The following is a 22,077-nucleotide window of genomic DNA, read 5'->3' on the forward strand; positions in this document are numbered from 1 at the left end:
ACACTGAAAAAAACTATCTATCCCTTTCCTGTACCGACAGTGGCCTTTGCTAATGCTGTCAGCTTTTATGTGAAGTTGGTATTCCTGCAGGGAGTCACACTGACAGCTCTGGTTACCAAAGTCTTTCACTAACTGCTTTCCAGCAAGATCCCATAGGAAATTAAAGATGTGCAGCGTTTTCCACCTTTCAGTATACACCTGCCCCAAGAGATGGGCACACACACACTCTAATGATAGCTCAGCTTATCCAAAAAATTCATTTGCATAACTGGACACATCTTTTAACACCCTGGGGACAGTTCACTTCAGAAGATGGAGCTGGTTTAGCTAAAAGGGAGAAACTGTTTGGAAATCTGAAAGTGGAAGATGGATTGAGTAATGGTGATGACAAAAAGACAACATCAACTATTCAAATATAAGGAAGGAATGAGTAGAGCAGATTAAGGGCAGTGAATCTCAAAGAAAAAAAGACAGATTTTGAGGTCAGTAAGGCTTCACAGGATGCCAAAAAAGTGCAGAAAAGTGCTAGAGGTGGAATAAAAATACAGAGAAAACCTACTTTATGGTAAAACAAGGGTGGGACATCAACTGACTACAGTTCTGACCAGAGAAATATGTTTAAAGAAGGGATTCATGTAGGAAAGTCAACTTAAGCTGATAAAATCTTACTAAAAAATTTTATCATTAAAAAACCCCAACCAATAGATTGAAACTAGCCACACACCAATAGATGAAACCACTGACATTGTGAACTTACAGGAAATGAGGGAAGACCTAAAGGACTGCCTAAAAGCACAGAACCACCAACCACCATAAAAAGGAAAGAGGATGATAACCACACAGGGAATTGGAGACCTGTCAGCCTAACTCAGGCTCCCAAACCAAACTGTGAATTAGTTATAAATATCTGAAAGACAGATGGCCCACATCAGCAAATCTACTCCTGTAAAGAACCAACCAAACAAACTGGTCTGACCTGGCTTTCTGCTACAATATAGCATATTTACTGGAAAAGGGCAGCACATATATCCTAAATTCTTTGGGGGGGCAGGTGGTTGAATGTGTGCTCAGGGGGTTAGGGCTAGTGAGCCTGAGGCTCACTTCCTTGCAATTATTTGTGTGAGCAGCCAGGAAAAAAAAAAAAAAAAAAAACTGAGCTGAGAGAGTTTATGAGCATTTCATCACATTCAAAATCATCCAAAATCAATGCCATGGATCTCACTCATCTAAAATGCTGCAGCAGAGGCAGCAAAAAGGAAATGTTTCCACATACAGTTTCACCCACCCTCTTATTTGAGACCCAACAGGCTGATCCCAGCTACACAACACTGCTCAGCCAGTGCAAGCCCACATTCCTCTCTGCTGTGCTGGCTCTTAGGTGGAGGCAAGTCACACCCCACACTAATAGCAAGGTGAACAATTGAATATTCAGCTTCCACTGAAGAGGTGGCTCCTAACAGGTTCTCCAGAGCTCTTCTGTCAGAGCCATCAACCTCATACTGTTAAGTGTTGTCTGACACACAGACATGCCCTAGCCCAGGGGATAATCCTGCAAAGTAAAAAGCTAGCAGTTGTTCAACATGTCTGAAAGACTTGCAAAGGCGATTTAGGCTAATCCAACTAAATTAGGAACCCTCTGAAGCTGTCAGTTGCCTTCACTGGACAGTCAAAAAGAACCAGGTAAACAGGACAGAGATATCCTGTGATGGGAACCTGCTGCCACCACCAAGATCTGCATTGTATCTCTTGCAATTTCTTCCAGCCTTGTGCATTTACCGTTCTTTGATCTGCTCACTGAGGATAATGGACAGCCCAAGATTTTGGTTGTTCACCTGCCTGCAGGCGATGAAGCTGAGCTGCAGGAGCTGTCTGTGGCTGCCCTCTGAATGCCTTGGCCCTGAAGGTACACTCAGCTTAATGACATTTTGGACTGGGGTTCACATCTGAAGCCTACTGCAGTCTGTGTGAAGAAAGAACAGAATACTCCAGAAAGACAAATTTCAGTGCTCACTTTAACTGACCTAAGACCATTCCTCATCTGCTATGGTAATTTTTGATCACCTCTCTTACCACTTCTAGTGAAATGGAAAGTTTAATGAGTTCTAAAACCACCAGAACATATGAGATTGTTTACACATGAGAAACGATCTGTGGCTCAGAACTGAAGTGGCAGTAACGTAACAGATCTGTAGGGCACCTTCCCTGCTGTGCAAAAAGGGAGTAGATACACATTGAACACTTTTAATGGAAGCCAAGAGCCTAGTTTTCCAGGAGCACATACCCTTTCAACTTTAATCTGCCAGTTTCAGAGAGAGGAATTCACACAAAAAGTACACCAAGCACTGTCAGTATTTCTGCAGTGAAAGAGCCTCAGAGCTTCTGTTTGGTTTTCTAGATGATCCTGTTATCCATTTTTCTAATGTTTGAACACTTTTTCAAGGGTGCAACTCAAAACACAGCAAGGGTACCAACAGTGCAAGACAACATGTAACAAACAAAAAACCCTGACTTTGAAGAGAGAGCAGTGTTGTTACCATTGCTCCTATTCAAATAATTCTTTTACCCTCACAACAAGGTACTTCTGTTACTATGAGCCTGCAATTTTTTAATTGCTCCCCATTCCCATTCACAGAGCAGTTCTCATTCCAGGATTTTATTTAGTTTATCCAATTGCAAGCAACATTAAACCATATTATTTTATTATCTGCTCTTAAATTTTTTCGATTTATTGGCATCAACATTGTAAGAGTTAGCATGGGCAGAAGCTTTCTGTGAGGAAAAGAATAACCTGAATGTTTTTTCTTCTTTCATCGGATTTCAAACTCAAAGGCCTGACTCCTAGCTAGGACAGGTCAGCATAGCTCTATCAAAATTTCAGGAAATGCCACCAGTTCACAGGAATTACGGATCCATCCTGGCCGCATGTGCCAGGAAACCACAACGTGAGTTATTCTTTTCTCCATAATGATGAAAACATGCCTGAGAAGTATCTTTGCTTTCTTTTGCTGAGAATCTACATGTTCCTAAAAAAACCCTCAAGCATTTCTTCTGTTACTATCACATGTGGTCCTGAGCCTACAAAGTCAATTGGAGCTTCACCACCAACCACCACTTTCCAACCACATCACCACACTCAGCCCTGCCAATCACAACTTTCCAAGAGGAAGTACTAAATGAAAGTCTCCCTTCTCCTTTACAGGCTCCTACTATTTTCATGTCCAAACACCTCCTAGCCTATAATCTTCACCTTCCCAATTCCAGCACCATACAGCAAAGGATTAGTTATCCCAGCATAGAAGGGTTACTGAGGCACAGAGAAATTAAGTTATTGGTTGTGAGTTCCCTATAAAATCCTTGGGAGCATTTACAGACCTCAAGTCAGATGACATCCATCCATCCATCTTAGCTGATGCCAAGTTCTTATCAAACAGGCTCATGGCAGCTACACAACTTTGAAAAGTCTAGGAGTGCCACTAGTTAAGGATTAATGGTTAAAAAAATCCTCTTTCAATACCACCATACGCAGCTTCCTTTCAACCAACAGCAAATTGAAGAATAAAATGCAAAGCTTCAACAATAAAGAGTGACACTTCCAAAAATCAAGTTCAATTTGAGGCATTCATATCAGAAATCAATGAGAGTTCTTCTGAATTTTCTATGTGTCATACACAGTCACATGAAGGATTACTTTGGGGAATCTTATTTTAATTAGATACTGAATCAATCAATTCAATCTGTGGGAATCTAGGCTTTTAATACTAAAATAGGGTGATATATGAATCTTGAATAAAGTAAAAGGACCCTGACACCCCAGAAAAGAAAAAGTTAATTCTTTAACTTTTCTGAGCAGTTTAAACTCCAGTTTCCTGATGCACAGTTTAGACAACTGTTTCATTCCCAGCTTCTAGGCAGGTTCTGGTAGCCAACCCTCTTCTCCATGCCCAAATTACTCACACAGAGCCAGAGCACAGGGCTGATGACTCCACAGTGACCCCAAGCAACTTCCACTGGTTACCTACATGTAAAGTTACTCAGACCTCAAATTATATTTTCCACCTCTACAGTGGAAGTGCCCACCCATTCATGGCAGGGCTCAGAAATATGAACTCCTAAACATAAGATAAGAATGACTGATACAGAGAAGTCAGTATTTTCAGGGCAGCCTTACAAAGTTTGCAGAAAACAGAAAGAATTAAGATGTGTTCTGAAAATACAGGAGCAAGGCAAAAGCACCGAGCGGCTGTTCCCAAATGGAGGAACATGTGCTTAATGAGGCAGGAGTGCTGCAGAAACAAGTAATAATGTGATCCCATAATTAAAGACTGCTTTGTAATATGTATGCAGAAGGCTGCCACAAACACCCCTTCTTCCAGTGTTTCCTGAAATGAGCCATTTGACTCAGCAATGTTAAAAGGTTCCTTTAACAGCCTTTTTTGGTCTGTGATACATCATCTGATGTGACTGAGGTCGAGTGCATTGAGAATCTGTGTAACATTTTGTGCTGCAACATGACAAAAGAGGCACTGTCTGAGCTGCAAGGGCTGACCAGCACTCAATCTATTTCTACAGCCATACTAGAAACACATGTGGAAGTGTACAGAACCTAGAATTCATTTTAAAACTTTTTAAGTGAATAGGGTGTTTAAATTATAATAAAATATATAAATTCAAAGTCCTTGGTGGCCTCCTAGACCATATATGAAAGAGAGTGGCATGACAGAAACAGCACATTAATGACACTACCCACTCAAAAGGTTAATAGGGGAAGGCGAGGACACATAGTAGGGCTTTCTGTGTGCCTTACCAAAGAGACCTCCATTACAAGTAACAATGGCAAACTCCTTCAAATCTGACTTAGAAACCCCATTTTTACAGATTTATCAAGTTTTAATTAGTAGGCACAAGCATCACTCTAGTTCTAAATCATCCTTTCTTCAGAAGTGACATTATCTCTATTGTATTTGTATTTTGGTGAAGGAAGAACGCACTTTTTCTTTCATTAAAAGGGCTGACAGTAACACAATTAATGAGTAGCTTTGAATGTTATCTTCTTTTTGAAACCCTCTATTCAGGATTGGAACACTGTAATTATAGGTGCTGAGGAAAGAGCTTGTCTAGGTACATTTCAAAATGTTACATATATAATTCATCTTCAGCTTTTTTTCAAAATAGAGATTTTCAAACATTCAAGGAGCTTTCAAAACGGGGAGTTTGATTTAATAGGGACTGGTCACTCAAAGCAGATACTCAGAAAACTGCTCCAACAGCCCTGAAACGGCCACTGTGACAACTATTCTATGAGCAAAAAAAATGGAAACTGGATTCTTGAAAGCAGTCCCTCCACCACTTAAACAGCCCTGCTAACCTCAGTGGGTCTCAACACATAACCAAATATAAAATCAAGACATACCAAGCACGGGGCTGAAGGAATCCCACGCAACATTTTCACTAACACTTTTTGGTTCTAGAATAATCTCTCTGACAGCCTATTTTTTGTTTGTTTGTTTAAAAAGATACAAGGAAAGCACGTGTGAGCAAGCAAGCACAGCTGCAGCATTAAATAAATTAGAATGCATTTGTCAAAATTCTAGACAATGTGTTGCTTTAAGATGGGGAAGGTGCAATGTTAACCTAAACCACACAGGCAAAGACCACTTGAAGTCATCATATTCAGGAGTCACATGAAGGAGAGCAGACTGTTTATAAGCTGCACAAGTTCATGTCCTCAGTATTTGGGTGTGCATGGATAGATGTGTTTGCATGTATTTGTCTATAGATATATATATATATGCACACACACACACCGGGTAACTTCATAAACTATTTTTTCTTAAGAAGATAAGAATGGAAAGTGGGTAGAAAATCACAATTAACCAGGACACAAACATCTAAAGAGCAAACATATTAAAAATTAAACATCCTATTCAATTATAGTAGGTTCTAAAATTGTTTTCTGAACACTGGTTTCCACAAGCACAAGACTGCCACTGAATGAGAATTATCCCTTCCACTCTGAGATGAAATCAAGTGCAGATTTGAGCCTTCTGCTGTGCCAATTGATATGGGAAAGGCAAGGAACCACAGATTTATCTTTTTTTTTTAATCCTGTAGCATAGTAACTGACACCAAGTCCCTCTGCAGTGGCTGAAGCACACACTATCTCAGCAAAAAAGCCTTGTGCTGGCTGCCAACGACTAAATCAAGCTAATCAGCAGTGTGCCGATGCATGCTGATGTTGACACTTCAAGGATCACAAAATATTCAGTTCTACTCTATTAATCCTTTAATGCTGGTTCCCATCAATCAAAAAGCCCACTCTAATTACAGGTTTCAAAAAGCACCAGTAAGATCATTAACAGAGCAATGCAGAGGACAGCACAACAAGAAAAGGACTTCGGATGCCAAATCCTTTCTATGCAAAGCCTCGTGTCTGCAATTTCCTCAAAGCATCAATGTCAAACCACAGGCAGAACTTGCCTGAGAAGTGCTTGAGAAGTACCTGCATGTGCTTCACAGAGGTGTGGTGAGCCAACAAGCTGCAAGAGCACACTGCAAGCATAAATCACTTCCTAGGTGCTGTACCAGTCCCTAGAGTAGGCACATACACCTCACACTACAAGGGCTGAGAACTCTCCTGCTGACTATCTGGACACTTGCACCAAGGGCACAGTTCTGCTGCTCAGTCTGTCTCCAGCAGCTCACTCTGCTGAACAGAGCCCAGAAATCATGGGAGCTGCAGAAAACATGACTTCATGACTCTGCAGTCTCACTGCTCCCTTCTACATCTGAAGTTAATTTTTCTCTATTATACACAGTGAGCTAGCAGTTCTTCAGAGAAGAATTCTTTCTTCTTACTGCTAAGTCACATCATCCAATTTTCAGTTTCTACCTGAAAGAACTATACTGGCTTTTTGTTTTACACTTTCCCTCCCTTTCACCATTCTCCATTTTCCGTACAGCCTTTTGCAATCTCTCAGCAGACAAATCAATTCCTACTACCATCCTTTCACCAGTCTTCTTCAGTAACGTTAGTGAGACATGCAGTGGCTTTTCGGAGCTGGATACTTTTGGTAAAGACTAATTGACAGAGACACTCTCTAGGACATGCAGTCAAGAACCTAAAGAGTGACAAATTGTTTGAAAACTAATTAGAGCAAATAAATATAGGCTCTTCTGTCCAGGTGTTATGATTTTTCCCACTCGTTCCCTCCATGTATTAAGTGTGAGATCCTACCCAGACAGGCAGACCCCAGGAATACTGTCAAATTAATGGCTCCTGCACAAAAAAATGGAATGCATCAGGAAGCACATGTGCTGTCAGCTAATCTTGATATGGGTGTGTATTTCCCCTTATGTCAGTGCTTAAAATCAGCTGTCTTTGGCTAGGATAGTCAGTGCTCAAGTACCTGTCATCATCCACCTGGACAAAACTACACTATTCCAAGACTTGTCCCCAAATATTCCCGTCTCAGCAGGTCACTCTGCACATTTTCCTCTGATTTTCACTATCTTCTTGCAATCTCAAGTACCTTCCCTCTACACCACTTAAATATTAGCAGTGCACTGGTACAAGGCCAGCTACTTTTGTCCTTATCAGCACTTTTTTCCTAGTGCTTCCAGAAATCCCGAGGCTGATGTAGGCCAAGTGCTGTAACAGCTGAGGGGAAATATCATCACCATCCAACAGATAAGGCACAAGAACTCCATGATTTCTTTTCTCTGCCCCAACATCTCAGCTTTCCACCTTACAAAACTCAAGGTATAAGCAGTCATAGCTCAATACAAAAATGGCTTTCCCCGTCAGCCATCCTGGTCCTCAGGCAGATGTGGATGGTCCCGTCATCAATGGTCCTCAGGCAGACATGGGATGTGCAAACCAGAGAGCCAAAATGTCTGTGCTGAAGCCCCTCAGAGAGGACTCTTCTGTACTTGGCCATGGAAAAAAGAACATTCAACAGAGCAAACGACCATGCAGCAATTGGCAAAATTCACTCAAGTCAAATACACTCAGAGTTACAAATAAGGGTATTGAGTTGATGATGTCTTTAGGGCTAGGACCTCCTTTGCAATGCCCCTAGCTCAAAGGCAAATATGCCAGCAGTAATGGTAACTGAACCAAAGAACTGGATAATTCTGCCCTAAGGAGAGAGCATCTGGTAAAGGCTGAAGCAAGACCAGAATATCCCCAGCAAGAAAAAGCTTCAGCACCCACTGTTACCTGCAGGTCTCTTGAGCACTGAGAATAAATCCTGTTAAGCACAGGTGAGATACTCTGCCAAGGCACAGAAGAGATGCCACCACAACAGCATGGCAGGTCTAGCATTGCTGCAGCAGAGCTGAGTGGAGCTGCAGGCAAGCACAACAGTCAGTAAGGTGTTCAGCACACCTGAGCTGGTTGTGTGGCCACAGCCTGTGTGCTTGCTGTCACTCCCATTTGCTCAGAAAGTACTTGCCTCAAGGCAAGGCACAGAACCAAAGCACAACTTCCCACTTGAGACCATAAATAAAATACCAACCAAGGTAAGTGAGACAAGCAAAGAGAACACACCTCATCATCCCCATCAGGGAAAGTTTTCACTTGTCCTTTTCTTGAAGAATAAGAGATGGGTAAATAAAAAACCCCAGCGATTGCTCAGAGTTTTCTTCACTTCCATGATTTATCTTTACAAGGAAACCACTCACATCACCTTCTACAGTGTTAGCTCCAATGATATGAACTGACAGCTTTGCTTTCACCATTCATACCTGTCCAGGACACCAGTTCTGGTTACTAACCATCACTTAAAATACTCACCCACATATTCTATCCCCATCTCTGAAATCATGTGAATTATTCAGCAGGATCTGCTTAACATGGCATATAGGGAAAACATTAAAGGATTTATTTTCCTGTCAGATTAGAAAACAAATTTATAATATTTTATCAATTATTTTATCAATTTTAAAAATTTATTTCACCAATTGTTTTATCAATAACATGATCTCCAAGGTAATGGCTGAGGTTGCACCAATTCTTTAGACTTCTTAGCTTTAGGGGAGGAATTTCTGAAAACAGAGTAGCATGTACAGACCACAGAATACAAATTCTCAAAAAAAAGTACACCTTCTAATATTATGTGCCTTTTGAAGAGGATGATGGGACTAGATACACATAAAATATGACGCAGAACTGCATCTTGTAAACCATATTCTTTCATAAAGCAAAATCTAAGCAATTTCTGCAACCAAGAAGGGAAAAAAGCTAAAAGTGCTGCTAAATTGTGTGAAGGATTTTTACCTTGCATGTACCAAGTCTGGATGAGCCACTGAGGAGCTACCAAGCACACACAAAGATACAGATAGATACTATATATATATATTTTATATTTTTATATTTTTACCTGCACAAAGCACCCAGGAAGGCAGCTCTCTCTTGGAGCAATAGCCTCTGAAGGAAAATAAAAGTGAAAAAGTGTTTGTGGCCTGGCTAATCCTGTAATCAAATAAACTTTTAACAGCTCTCTGGTGGTATGTAATGCTGGTATGAATCATGCAGCTTTTGTGAAAAATTTTAAGCTAAATGTTTTTCTTCTGCCATTTTGTGGATAATTCTGTCCTTTTCTCCAGTTTGCAAGAAAAATACTCCTGTTTTTCTTTATAATACTCCCACAAATTTTAAAGCAGCAAACTTCCAATTAAAAAAATGTTGTACTGGTGATATTTATCTTATTAAGGTATTTAACACAACAAAATATGTCATTGGATTTCATTCTCTCATTACAAATCCTTCATCATGAGTTTCCAAAGCCTTACTCTTATACCAAAGCAGAAGTGCCATACCAAGGAACCAGACTTTCAAATTGCCTAATTTTGCAGGAAAGCATAAACATATGAATTATGCTTTACAATGGGAGGAAGAGGAGCCTATAAATTCTATATGCAATTTCCAAAAATCAAATTATACTCAGCATTAAACATTTAGACAACAGCTAAGGAAAAATTATCAGAATTACTAAAGTTGGTCACTCGAACTGCAAATTACAAGGGCAAATAAAGAATTTTCATATTATGTTCTGCTCGACAACAACATAACCTTCAATGTTGTTTTCCAGCAAAAAAGGCATCATTCTGTTTATTATTATTTTAAAAACAAGATCTGTGCTTGTGACAAGGTGCACAATATACTCCTTTTGTAGATGCCATGGGTGAAAGAAAATCAAATATCTCAGTATTTTCCTGCTGTAATGGAGAAGCCTAATTTATAGAGTTGCCTTGGTTGCTGTCATAAAAATATTACCTCGTCTGTGTGCTCCAGAAGAGGCTTACTGTCCATTTACACATTTAAAACTTTTAGGCAAATACCAGAGGATAAATTTTTTGGTAATTCTAATTTTATCGTGATTAATGAAACAACCATGGGAACACATTATTTTTCAATTACGTCTTGCCTGCAGATTAAAACAGGTGAAGTCTTGGAAAAATGCATTAGATAAAAACAGCAAAAAGCTTTCCATTTTGAGACAAGTCTCCTTTATCCTTCAGGGTCACTTGATTTCCTTTGACCAAACACTGAAATATTTGGAAATTTAAACTGTTTGCAAAGAGTATTCAAGCAGTTCAGGAGAAACAAAGGAAAAAAATATTTCTTCTAAATTCCGGTAGTGAAAGCTTCCCATCCTTTTCAATGTCTGCTTATATTATTCAAGCCATCCTCATTATGGTACATAAAATTAAAATTAATTTCTGCAACAGAGCTATATGGTAACATTTAATGAAGATATTTACTAGTACCTGCTGCTGCACTAAGAAGAATTTATACTACTGGATAAATAATAAAATACTATTTCTGCAACTCCTCCATCAGACACAAACGTTTCAGATTCTGTTCTAAATTATCTCCTGTAGTAACATGACAAACTCTGAAAACATTCCCAAACATTTCAGTTTTGTGCAGATCAGATGTAGGTCTCTGTTTTCTAGTTTATACTCCATTCTGGCAATTATTCCGTAAATCTCAAGTTTCCCTAATGGAAATGCCCTCCCTTTCTTCTCTTAAACATATCACAGTATTAAAAGGAGATTAATATCTCTGTGTTCAATACATTACAAGAGTTTCCTTTGCAAACAGCAGCCTTCTGGGGAAAGGCATTTTATTCACTCCTTCTGTTCTTTTCACTTTGTTTTGAGGCCACCGAATTCACCATAAAGAGATGTTTGACAACTGTCATGCCCTCTATCCCAAAGGAACGTTTTGAAACTGTAAAAGATGTCAGCACTTTGGTTGGGATTTTTTTTCCTATGAGAATTTTCAGTATATTATACAGTAGCATAATATAAAGGAAAATAGCTCCATACAGTACAACGGTAGGGGGGCAGAGATGGTCATAATGACTCCTCAGCCTTCTTTTTCATGGCATCTCTATCAGGTTGGCAATAGGTGAGGACAAAGCAGGGCACTCCACCCACACAATGCAGCAGAAAGAACCAGATATTCCTCAAAGCAATCACTGAAGAGCTAGGAGCCTGATCAGAGTTTTCCTTCCCATTCTCAAATGAGAAGCAATATAAGGAAAGATAACACATCTCTTAGAAGTGTATTTATCTTATATTTTATACATTTAAGTGATAACTTCTTTTATGTTCTGTGCTTTTCTGCAACACACAGGGCTTTTGCCTCTATCATATGCTACAGCCTCAGTGCTTGGGACAGCTGGGATATTCTTAGTAATCATTTCTTGATCCTTCCATCATTTTCCCATCAGCACAAACACTCAGCCATTCAGGCAGCCACAATATGTTACAGCATCTTATTCCCACCTATCGCCAAGTCATCAAAAGGACACTTCAAAAGGACACAATTAAAATATATCCAAGGAACAACAGATGCTTGAAAAGATAAGATAAAATAAACAGAAGTAGTGGCAGAGTGCCACACCACCATTCCACTTCAAGGCCTTGGTGAGAAGTGCATTGTGTACTGCAAATGCCCTGCTTTTCAGCCACTGTTTACACCTTAAAATGCTCTTCCCAGCACATTACTCTTTAAGAAGTTTGATTTCAGTTTAGGTGTTATTTCAGAGAAATAACAAAATGTACCAGTACACACTGTTCCAACTCTCAATTCCCAAAAATGAACAACATTGACATTTGCCTGGCCTTCTCCCCATACATGCAGCATTCACCTCCAAAACGAAAAGAACAATAAAAAGGGGGAAAAAAATCAAACCCAACCACAGAAGTGCTACTGCAACATAATCTACATTGGCACCTATAGAACCTCATAAGTTGTGTCTGGAACACAACCAAAGTAACTTGCCAACTTACCACAACTGCACCCAGCCACCTCACTGCCACCAAGTCACTCTGGCAGCAGAATAGACCAGAACAGAGTCCTGGGTGACAGAATCCAAAGGTGGCTACTCTGATCACAGAGACCAGAAACACATTTGACTTCCCAGCAGCTCCACAGCTGCAATAGTGCAATGTTTGCTCACAACCTAATTTTCTTCACCCTCCATTTGCATGCCCACTTCTCTGTCTTGGACACCATCAGGGATCTTTGCATCACAGAGCGATCACCCACATGGAGTTTATTTACAAAACAAGGACAAACCTGTCTTTCCAGCACCCCGGTGCAATTCAGTGTCCTATTTCATGGAGCAGAGCTCCAAGACTTGCTTTTATTCTTTCATAGAACTTTAGTCTACCAAAAATATAGTTCTCTGTCTTAAAGCACACACACCATCAAATAGCATGCATTCTTGTTCTATTTAACTTGCAAAATCCCAAATCCAGTTTTACAATTGATTTTAAATGCATCTGTCATCCAGCAGGCAATATCTGCTGCATACTGTGGAGCTCTGCTTCCACTGTACAGGAAGGGAGTCTGTCACTGCTGGTGCCAGCTTTGGAACTGGGCTGGTTTTTGATTAGAAGGTGGTCCTGGCCAACACACACCCAAGTGGCAGGTGCACAAGTAAAACTACCTGTGGAAGTGCAAAACCCAGCAACAACCCAGTCATGCACACAACTTTTCACTAGCTGGCCCTGCAAACCTGACTTCTTACCTAGCTCCCACTGCCACAAAAACAATGCTAAGGGGATTAAATCACAGATGTCTCACTGCCTTTCTCTCTCCACCCTTAAAATGTAACTATCAAGCTGGCCTGATTTACATCTGAAAAAAAAAGCATCCTTGTTTGCCAGCACATACTGCATCTGGTGATGTCAACAATTTCAGGCAAGCCTGTGACGTGAAGATCACGAGGAACTCAATGCAGTGTTTGAAGGGGAAAGTGATCCCCTTTCAAATGCAAATAAAATATCAACTGTTTTAAACTAACATAAATTGAATTAGACCCTGCAAGAGGTTAAAACATAGTAACACCATAAATGTCCTCTTTGGGTGTCCACAGCTGTCTGGCCTATTTAGGCTACTGCACACCATTTATTACTGTTTGACCTCTCTTTTCAGGAGCATCCAGCCATGTGCTATGTTTCTCAGCCTGTGGAACGCCAGAACTATTCAACAGGATGGGACTAAAAAACCAGCACTGTGGGGAGAAAGGGACTTGAATAGGGAGACAACATAGCAAGAAAACCCAACCAAATAAACAAAACAGTCCATAGAGGAAAAAGTGAAAAATTTCAATGCAGAAGGGAAACAGCTACTGTAGGTCCTCTGACAAGGAATTATTTCAGTAGAAAGATGCACGACAAGGGTTAATTTGAGAGAATGGGTACAGTACAGTGCAGTGAGCAGCTGGTAGGACATCATACCTCATTACCCACCAAGGCTAACACAAACACCTCACACCTGGTCCTCAGTCATTTGGAGCAGAGTTCACAGTTCCGCTATTAACACTGGAGCTGCTCCAGCCCACTCCTTGATAAGTACCATTAGCCAAAGTTCTACATTTTCAGCCCTTCGGACAGCAAGGCCAGCTCAGGGGGAATCCACCTTCTGCAGCCCTCGAAAGGCAAATGTCCTCCTTAAAGGGAAGTACATGTGCAGGTTGGGAACAATAGAGAGCAGACACTTGACTGATGTGTGGGGACAGCAGGGCACACCTGTAACTCAGGATGAATCAGTGTACAGCCCTCCCTCCTCCATCCCGGTCCTACTCTGATGTCCAGAACAACATCCTGCCACAGTAATTATGCTGCCTAGCCCAGGCAGCCTGCCTTGCAGCACACACACTGTTTCTGCTAAATAGTTTTATAGCAAGGACACTTAGTTCCAGCATCCTGTAAGCCACAGGAAAACTTAAGTCCCAGTTTCAAGAATCACACTGAAACATTTCTCAGCCTTGCTGCAACTCCACAGACTCCACTTGACAACTCTGCATACACTAAGATTTCCACATGGCTGAATTAAAAGAGAGAAAGCTCTGCTTTAGGAGCTAAACACCTTCAAGTTCAGTAAGAAAAACAGTAAATAAATACATACCCTGGCACATATCAGAACATACCCTAAATACTGATAAAATTTGGGTCTTGCTGCCCTCAGTGATGTTGCATCCTGAATTAGCTGCTGAAATCCACACTGATTTTATTCTCTGCTCGTTTGGCTTACAGACAATTCTGACAGCTCCATTAATGTTGTCTTGTTTATCTCTTCCTCATGAGTTCTCATCTGGACAAATACTTATTTTTGGTTCTTTTAATTGTGTGTGCAGTTTTTATTACCACCAGAAGTCACTTCAGAAGGATTAACAGTAATTTCTGTACTCATTTGATGGACACTGTGTTTTGTTCTCCACTCTGTTTAGAAACAAGAAAAAAAGTACTGATTAATGATCATCAACTATCCATCAGGTTTCTCACAGGGATTTTATTATTGCCTCATTTACAGCAATATTTACACCCTTAAACCCAACTGGCTTCATGTATTATGGCTCCAAGATCATCAAATTAAGAGTGCCCAAAGAAAATTACCTATGTCCTTGGACAATAAATCTTCTCACAAACTTGGGATGTGTATTTAGCGCAGTTCTGCCAGTCATAGTCAAGAACATCAACATCTAAAAATATGTTTATCAGCAGAATATATGTTTATCTGTGTAGTCACACGGTTTATTTAAGGTATCAGTAATATTCTAAAGGACTGTAAATCTAAGCCATCAGTAGTTCTAAGGGTATTTTTGTAATAAACCCTCTATTTTCAGACTTTTTCACAGTATGGGGGAAGAAATCTGTCATTCAGTCAGCCCTAGATAATGATTTTTAAACATGTAAGCAGCATGTCTTGCTTTGTAGTGGCAGCAATAATATACTAGGCATTTCAGCCTTTTAGAACATATTTAATTGTGCAAGCAAACACAAATCCTAAAGCAAATGAGTTCCACTCATTGCTCATTATTTCCTGCACAAACCTCACCTGTAGTACAAAGTGAAACAAAGCTACCATACCTGACTAAGCAATTAATAGCAGGAAAGCAAACCAGAAACAGCAATACAGAAGATAATTTCACACAAATGCAATTAATTTAGTATCATGACACTAAAAAATTATGTTTTGTTTACCATTCACAGACCACTTTTACTGGCTGCAGTAAACTCTTAAGATAGGTTAGTAGTATGCAATAACTCACCAAGTATGAAAATAAAATGCTACCAGACAAATTTTTTCATACTAGATATGACATGGAGCCACAGATTAAATCAGGACCTCATGTGAGTCATGCTGCATCAGAAATACTGTAAGAACTTCTGTAACTACTGTAAGAGTTTCTGATTTAAAGACACCAAACGCATCCCTGCTCTCCCAAGGAACAGAGCTCCCAGCTGTTCCTGCAGGGAGGTGAAGGCTGAGATGCAGGCACACAAGCACCTCCCAAACCTCCCAGTTCCTTCTCCAAATCACACACCACAGCTGCTGTCTGGGCCAATACCCAAATACATATTTAGGAAACTACTGACCAAAGCAATGTTAGCAGGATAAGAAAGAGACCACAGGGGAGAACTAATTAAACCTCTCTACCCAGACACAGATGTTTTCATTTTCTTGTTGTTGGTTTGGCTGGCTTTGGTTTGGTTTCTTGGTCTATGTGTGATCCATCTACTAAACACAAATGCAAAAGACACATCAAGCTTTACTGTGTAGTAATAACACTGGGACAGCAGAAACAAACATTTTACTCCCAAAGAATATACTATTACAGAGAAAAGTGAAGTGGTACAGCCCCTGAGCTGTTCAACAACATACTGCCTTATAGGCAATGGTGCCTGTGAGACCCCGAAAACAAAGTTTACATCTCCTACTCCATCTCCCTTGCTCACTCACCAAGACAGATGGAAAGCAAATGTATCTAATGAATTATCACTGTGACACTTTGCCAAGACAGAGAAGCAAGGAGATTTGTTCAGAAAATACATTATGGTAGATTATCTCCATTTTGCAGTGCACGTGAAGCTTTCAGCACCAGGGAAAATTTTACTGACTAATTTTGTCCGATCTGAACCTACCAGATAAAATTTCAGGGGTCAGTGAAATTCCGCTCTTAGAGTGATGGTCACACAAACCCCATGTTCATGTGTTCCCATGCCATATTCACTGCTAAGGGATACTGTGCAGGGCTCAGATCTGGCACAGAGCCCAAGCACCGTAATGCACTGGAATGAAGAGATCATTGTGAAAGCAATAAATCTCAATAATAGTCTGATATTAGCCACAAATGAAAGGTGCTGTTTATCTCAAACACTTTTTAAGAGCTTCTGAAAGATGTTTTCAATTGTTAAAGGAAGACTTTTTTTAGTCTAAACATTTCCATAGCAGATTCCCAAGATGGTACTGAGACACAGACCAGAAGCTGATATTGCTCCTGTTCTTCTCCCAGGTTCATTCACTTTTCACATCCTACCTCATAAAAGTCAGTCTTAACCAGGCAGAAGACATGTAACCTTGGCACAAGTTATGAAAACAGCCAGCAGCTTGGTAGAAACATTTGTTTCCCACAGACTAGCCAAAGGAGGAAAAAAGCAACCTACCATCAGTGGACACATTCTCATGCTTCGACAGAATAGCTGCTGTGCAGAATCAGCTATTTTGGCCATGAATTGCCCATGGACCATGTGGTGGTTCAGCAGGCAAATTGTTAAGTGCTGTAAACAAAACCACCCTCTTCCTATCTTTGCTATGATTTTCTGATGACCCATTTGGGCTGCTCTGCCCTCTCTCTTGAGGAAAAGCAGTACAGCCCTTTCTTTCCCTGGCACTTAAAAAAAGACTCTTTGCCAGGCCAGGAACATCACATAGAGAGGGTCCTTTTAATAAGCAGCTTAGGTATACAAATGAAGGAGTGGAAAAAGCCTAATCTGCTTCAGAAAGCTACTCTGCTAGTTTTGTACATCTGCTGATGTTTCTTTGCTGTTCTTCACAACTCCACAACATCTGATGCCTTGAGAGGCTGAACCTGGAACAGATACTAGGCAGCACTAAAGGAATAAAGTAGGTATTTACTGAAAGTCCTTAAAGTATACACCTTGGGCAGTACAAGAGCCCAGCCAGGGTTACACTCAAGACAGATCCAAAATGGTCACAAAGTGGATGACCGGTCACAAGGTCTCACACAAGTTTTGGTCCATTTGCATATTGGAGTTAATTGTCCAATTACAGCTTCAGGTTATAAAGTCCCATCCTCCTTGCTTGCTCTTCTTCAGTTCCCCACTGTTTATACCTTTTGGCCTGAATCTTGAAATGGCTGTCCTTGGTCTTGGGCTGAAAAAGGATTGTGTTGTCTACCTGCCTGTGAAGATAACTACTGACATTTAATATGAAGCTTAGAGCTACACCCTTAGGCAGCACAGAATCTGAAAAATATGAATGCTGAAACTTAAGGCATCATTTCTGCCCCTTTAGTGTTGCCATCCTATTGCAAAGGTTTCATACCTTCTCAGTGGTTTCTCATGGGCAGCTCCTCATAGCACTGACTCTTTCTTCGTCTCAGCACAGCCAACAAACTCCATCTCCCCTCTCGACCAACCAACCTGCTCTAATACCCCTCTTAACTGGATCCAGCTGTGGCCTATTAAGGGCAGGCTTGTTCTTAATGCTTGATAATTAGCACAGCTGTAACTCTTTAGGGGTGAGATTACTTTCACCACTATCTCTAGTCTCCTACCTTCTGTCTATCCACACTTTAGAGGCTTGACAAAGCCTTTACCTTGTCGAGTCTCTATTCTAAATATCTACTAATAATAGGCATTTAATTACCCAAAATTATTGTTCAAGAGCCTACAGCAAACCCTCCAAACCAGAATGGCAACAGAGCATGAGCCAGTATGGGAGGAGGACTTGCACATCTGCTGTACTGTACCTGTAACACCCAAAATCAATGCTAGAACTCAACGCATGAGTCACACAAGAGCTGACTACTCTCAAGCACATCTGATTTTCCTCATCAGTTTCCATTCAAGAGGCCACAGTCTTCACACATATCTAGAATCACAGAATGGCACAGGCTGGAAGGGCCTCTTGAGGTCTCTTGTCTACATACCTATCCCAAGCAGTGCACCCAAACCTCATCCAGCTGAGCTTCAAAATACCTCCAGGACTAGAGGACTCAGCATCTCTCTTCCAGTGTTTGATGACCCTCATGATACAAAAGGGGTTTTTTTAGATATACCTGGAATTTACCATTTCAACTTGCATCCTTTGCCCTGGGTCCTTCATCATGTACTTCAAGAAGTTTGGCAGCACCTATTCTATACACTCCCAACCCAACAACGTAGCTAAAGGCAGCACTGAAACTCCTGAATAACCTCCCCTCTTGGCAGATAGGAGAAAAACATTTCCAGATGGGAGAAAAATATTTCCCTCTGTGTCTCTCCTCAAACCTCATCGTCCCCTTAATCACCCAGTGGATTCATTCCAGTACATATCAATGTTGGTTTTACACAGGAGAACCTCAAACCATAATACACCCTACTCATGCTTAGCTGTGATTCCAGAGGTCACTTGTCTGAAGGGTGGACTGTAGCATGTTTCAGCTAAAAACAATGCACCCATGTGCAACTGAGACAGGAAAGCACTACAATTCTGCAGAGTGGCACTCCCAAAACCAGATATAAGATGCTTACCAGAAATTCTGATTTACTTTGTCAAACCTTTGCTCTTAATTTACTTTGCAGTGAGACCTCTGTTCCCATTGTAAAGCATTTTGGAGATTCAATGTTTTACTTCTGTCTTGAAAGCAAGAAACACCCTGACGCAGTGTATTACATCTGAAAAAAATATATTTTATGACCACAACTCCAGCTTAGAGCTAAATCTTACTAGGAGATCGCACAGTAGCTCCCAATGACACATTATACCACTGTTATGGAATTTCCCAGAAATGCAGTGGCAATGTGGAGTTCAGGTCTACCCACACTGCTTGCTGTGACAGACTATATTTCTCACACAAAAAGGAGCAAGCATTTGAACTCTCAGTGATGGGACTCCCTACCAAGAAGAAAACATAGTAAAACTTCACTAAGTGACTCAGAAAACTGACCCTGAACGAAAGGCAAAACCCTCACTAGCTTCTGAAAACAAACTTGAGTCTCTGTGCAGCAAGAGCATCTCAATGGTTAGAGAGGTTGGTCTAGTGTCATGCAATCTATTTAGCTATATACCAGTCTGGAAAAGGAACACATTTTAGCTGTTTATGATCCCTCACTTGAAGTGATTGGAACTCTCTAAAAATAAAGTATGTAACTAAGCAGACAGAATATCTTTAAACAAATCACTGTCATCTTTTGGTCAGATAGCAAAACCTAAGAACTGCATCTGACTATCAGACTTTTCAGGACAACCACTCAAACCTGCACACACAAACTATGCAGTTGCTGCCAGCAAGCATCTCATCCCTGCAATAGGGGCAAGTCAAGGCTAAGTCTGCAGAGAAGGCACAGTAACAAGAGAGGGCACAAACCACAGGAAAAATTCCTAACCTGCCAGCAAGAAATTAAATGTCCCATCCAGTTATGAATCACCACTGGTCTATTGTCAGGATGATGGTGGAGACACAACCAACACCAAAGAAGGCTTCAAGCACCTGCAGCTCCTTATTGGTCCAAAGTGCAACCTTTTATCCCCCTCATCCCACATGCCCTGCCCCTGTGTGCCCTCTGCTCCCTTTGGTGGTTGGTCAGTGCCCCTGAGCACTCCATGGCTCCTTACCTTCAATGCAGTTCACCTGCTACTCACAACTGTACCCACTGGGGACGAGCCCCACTCCCAGTCACCACACACTGTGTGCCTAAACCAGCAGAGAATGCCCTTCACTGTCACATGGCCCATGTAATCCCAGCCAGCAAGGGCAAAGCTCTCAAAGTCTACAAAACAGAGGAACACATCTTCTTCCAGTTACAAGTTGGACCAAGTAATTTTGTTTACAATTCACCCACTCATCCCCACTAGTTTTCTCAAGTCTTTTGATCTCTGTTCCCAAGATGCCACAAAACTGAAAGGGGACCAAGCATCAGCTAGGTGTCCACTTGCAGGTGCTGCTGGTGCCTCTGACCACAAGCACTTCCAAAGGCTCAAATGAAAACACTTGCTCTAAACAGAGAGCTGGTTTTAAACTGCAAGGAAGATTTTTTTAAAAATAAACACAAAGCTGACCTTCCCATACTGCCTACAAAAGAACAGACATTGGTAGCTCTCCAGTTACTATCCCCAGTCACCATAAACACCATCTCCTTCTGGGGCTGCCTCCCCACAAGCTGTCAATCCAGCTGCTCACAGGAATGTGTTGAACCAAGCTAAGTTAGCACAGTTACCCAGTTCAGCAAACTGGGAGAGAGAACCTGCAGCACAGGAATGGGCACCAGTGGCTGAAGCAGTAACCTCTGCCACAAGCACATGTGCTCCAAGAAGGGGACAAACACAAAATTACTGTTTTGGGAGGTACCACAGCACTGCCTATCTGAGCTATCTTTACCCAGGCCTCAGTCACTGTGCTGCTTCACCCAACCCTTACGCAAACAGCCTGCATGAAATTCCATGATGGTGCAATCCAGCTGCTGACAGACAGAAAGCCAGGCCCAAGATCCATTATCCATGCAGCTGGCGTCTTCAGTGGCAGCATCAGCAAAGATGCCAAGGTCTGAATGGTCACACACCTCAAATGGAAACAGATGCTTGCCTTCCAGGAACTGACTCAGTTATTGATGGAAAAATATTAGTGCATGAATTCATTAAAAGCTATTCCTCCATCTTTGAGGCCTGATGAATAATGCAAACAAGGATTCACAATTGATTTATTACAAAAAAAAGCAAAACAACCTCTAAGATCTGTTATTTAGAGAGATTTCAGCAGCTCCACCTCAAAGTGCCAGGCTGGAGTCTCCAGGTCAGCTTCTGCACAGAGCAGTATCTCAAACGTTGCACTCAAGCTGAATGTTTCCCATTCCTGTTTCTCTGTGCTTCCAGGACTATTCATCCAGCTTCCAGAACAGTGGAAAAATTCATTTTGAAAACAGAAACATGTAAATTAACTCTTCATATTAAATTCATATTTGTTTTCCCTTCAGGAAACTCTGCACTTAGTATGCCAGACACTATTGCTAATTTACCAAACAAATTCACTCAAAGAGAGAATTATTGCAAACAGACTGGAATGGCTTCCTGAAAATCACTCGGATTTTGTGCAAGGCATTGGCTCTCCTCAAGGCAAAGGAAGAAGGGGGAATGGAGCAGGCGGAGCCACAGTGGAGTCACAGCTTCCCAGAGCAATCCACTCCTTTTCAAAGCACTCCAGTGGAAGCAGAACGGCTCTTTCCAGAGCACAGGATCAGGATCTGTACCCATAAACATGCATCCACATGGCACTGTCACAGCATGATGAAGAAGGCAGCCCTCACCAACAGCCGTGGCAAGCAAAGACACAACTTCAAGCACACCTGTGTCTCTAGGGGGGCAGACAGATGCATGCCAGGACTTACCAACACCACCCAGAACCTCAATTCCCAGCAGAGCTGGAATTTGGAGACGTGCAGATTGTTTGCAACTACAGGATAGCTAAGCATGCTTTACTTAAAAAAAACAAACCAATCAACCAGGAATTCTAAACACCAAAACAGAATCTCTCCTTTTGAGATGGCAGTTCTCAC

The 22,077-nt window shown here is 41.2% G+C and overlaps 1 protein-coding gene across 9 annotated transcripts in view; it reads right to left on the reverse strand.

The window, feature by feature from the left end:
• MAP2 (microtubule associated protein 2) overlaps positions 1 to 22,077 on the reverse strand; it is a 224,647-nt gene that overhangs the window by 179,191 nt on the left and 23,379 nt on the right. Inside the window, exon 1 of one of the 9 annotated variants that reach the window (XM_064433659.1) lies at positions 19,915 to 19,933. The exons of the other annotated variants lie outside the window; for them this stretch is intronic. The gene's annotated coding sequence lies outside the window, so the exon portion shown is untranslated. Of the gene's footprint in view, positions 1 to 19,914; positions 19,934 to 22,077 lie in introns of those variants that run through there. 9 annotated transcript variants of the gene reach the window in all.

Source organism: Passer domesticus, chromosome 10 (genome assembly GCF_036417665.1).
Source record: "Passer domesticus isolate bPasDom1 chromosome 10, bPasDom1.hap1, whole genome shotgun sequence".
In the NCBI taxonomy this organism is placed as follows: domain Eukaryota; kingdom Metazoa; phylum Chordata; class Aves; order Passeriformes; family Passeridae; genus Passer; species Passer domesticus.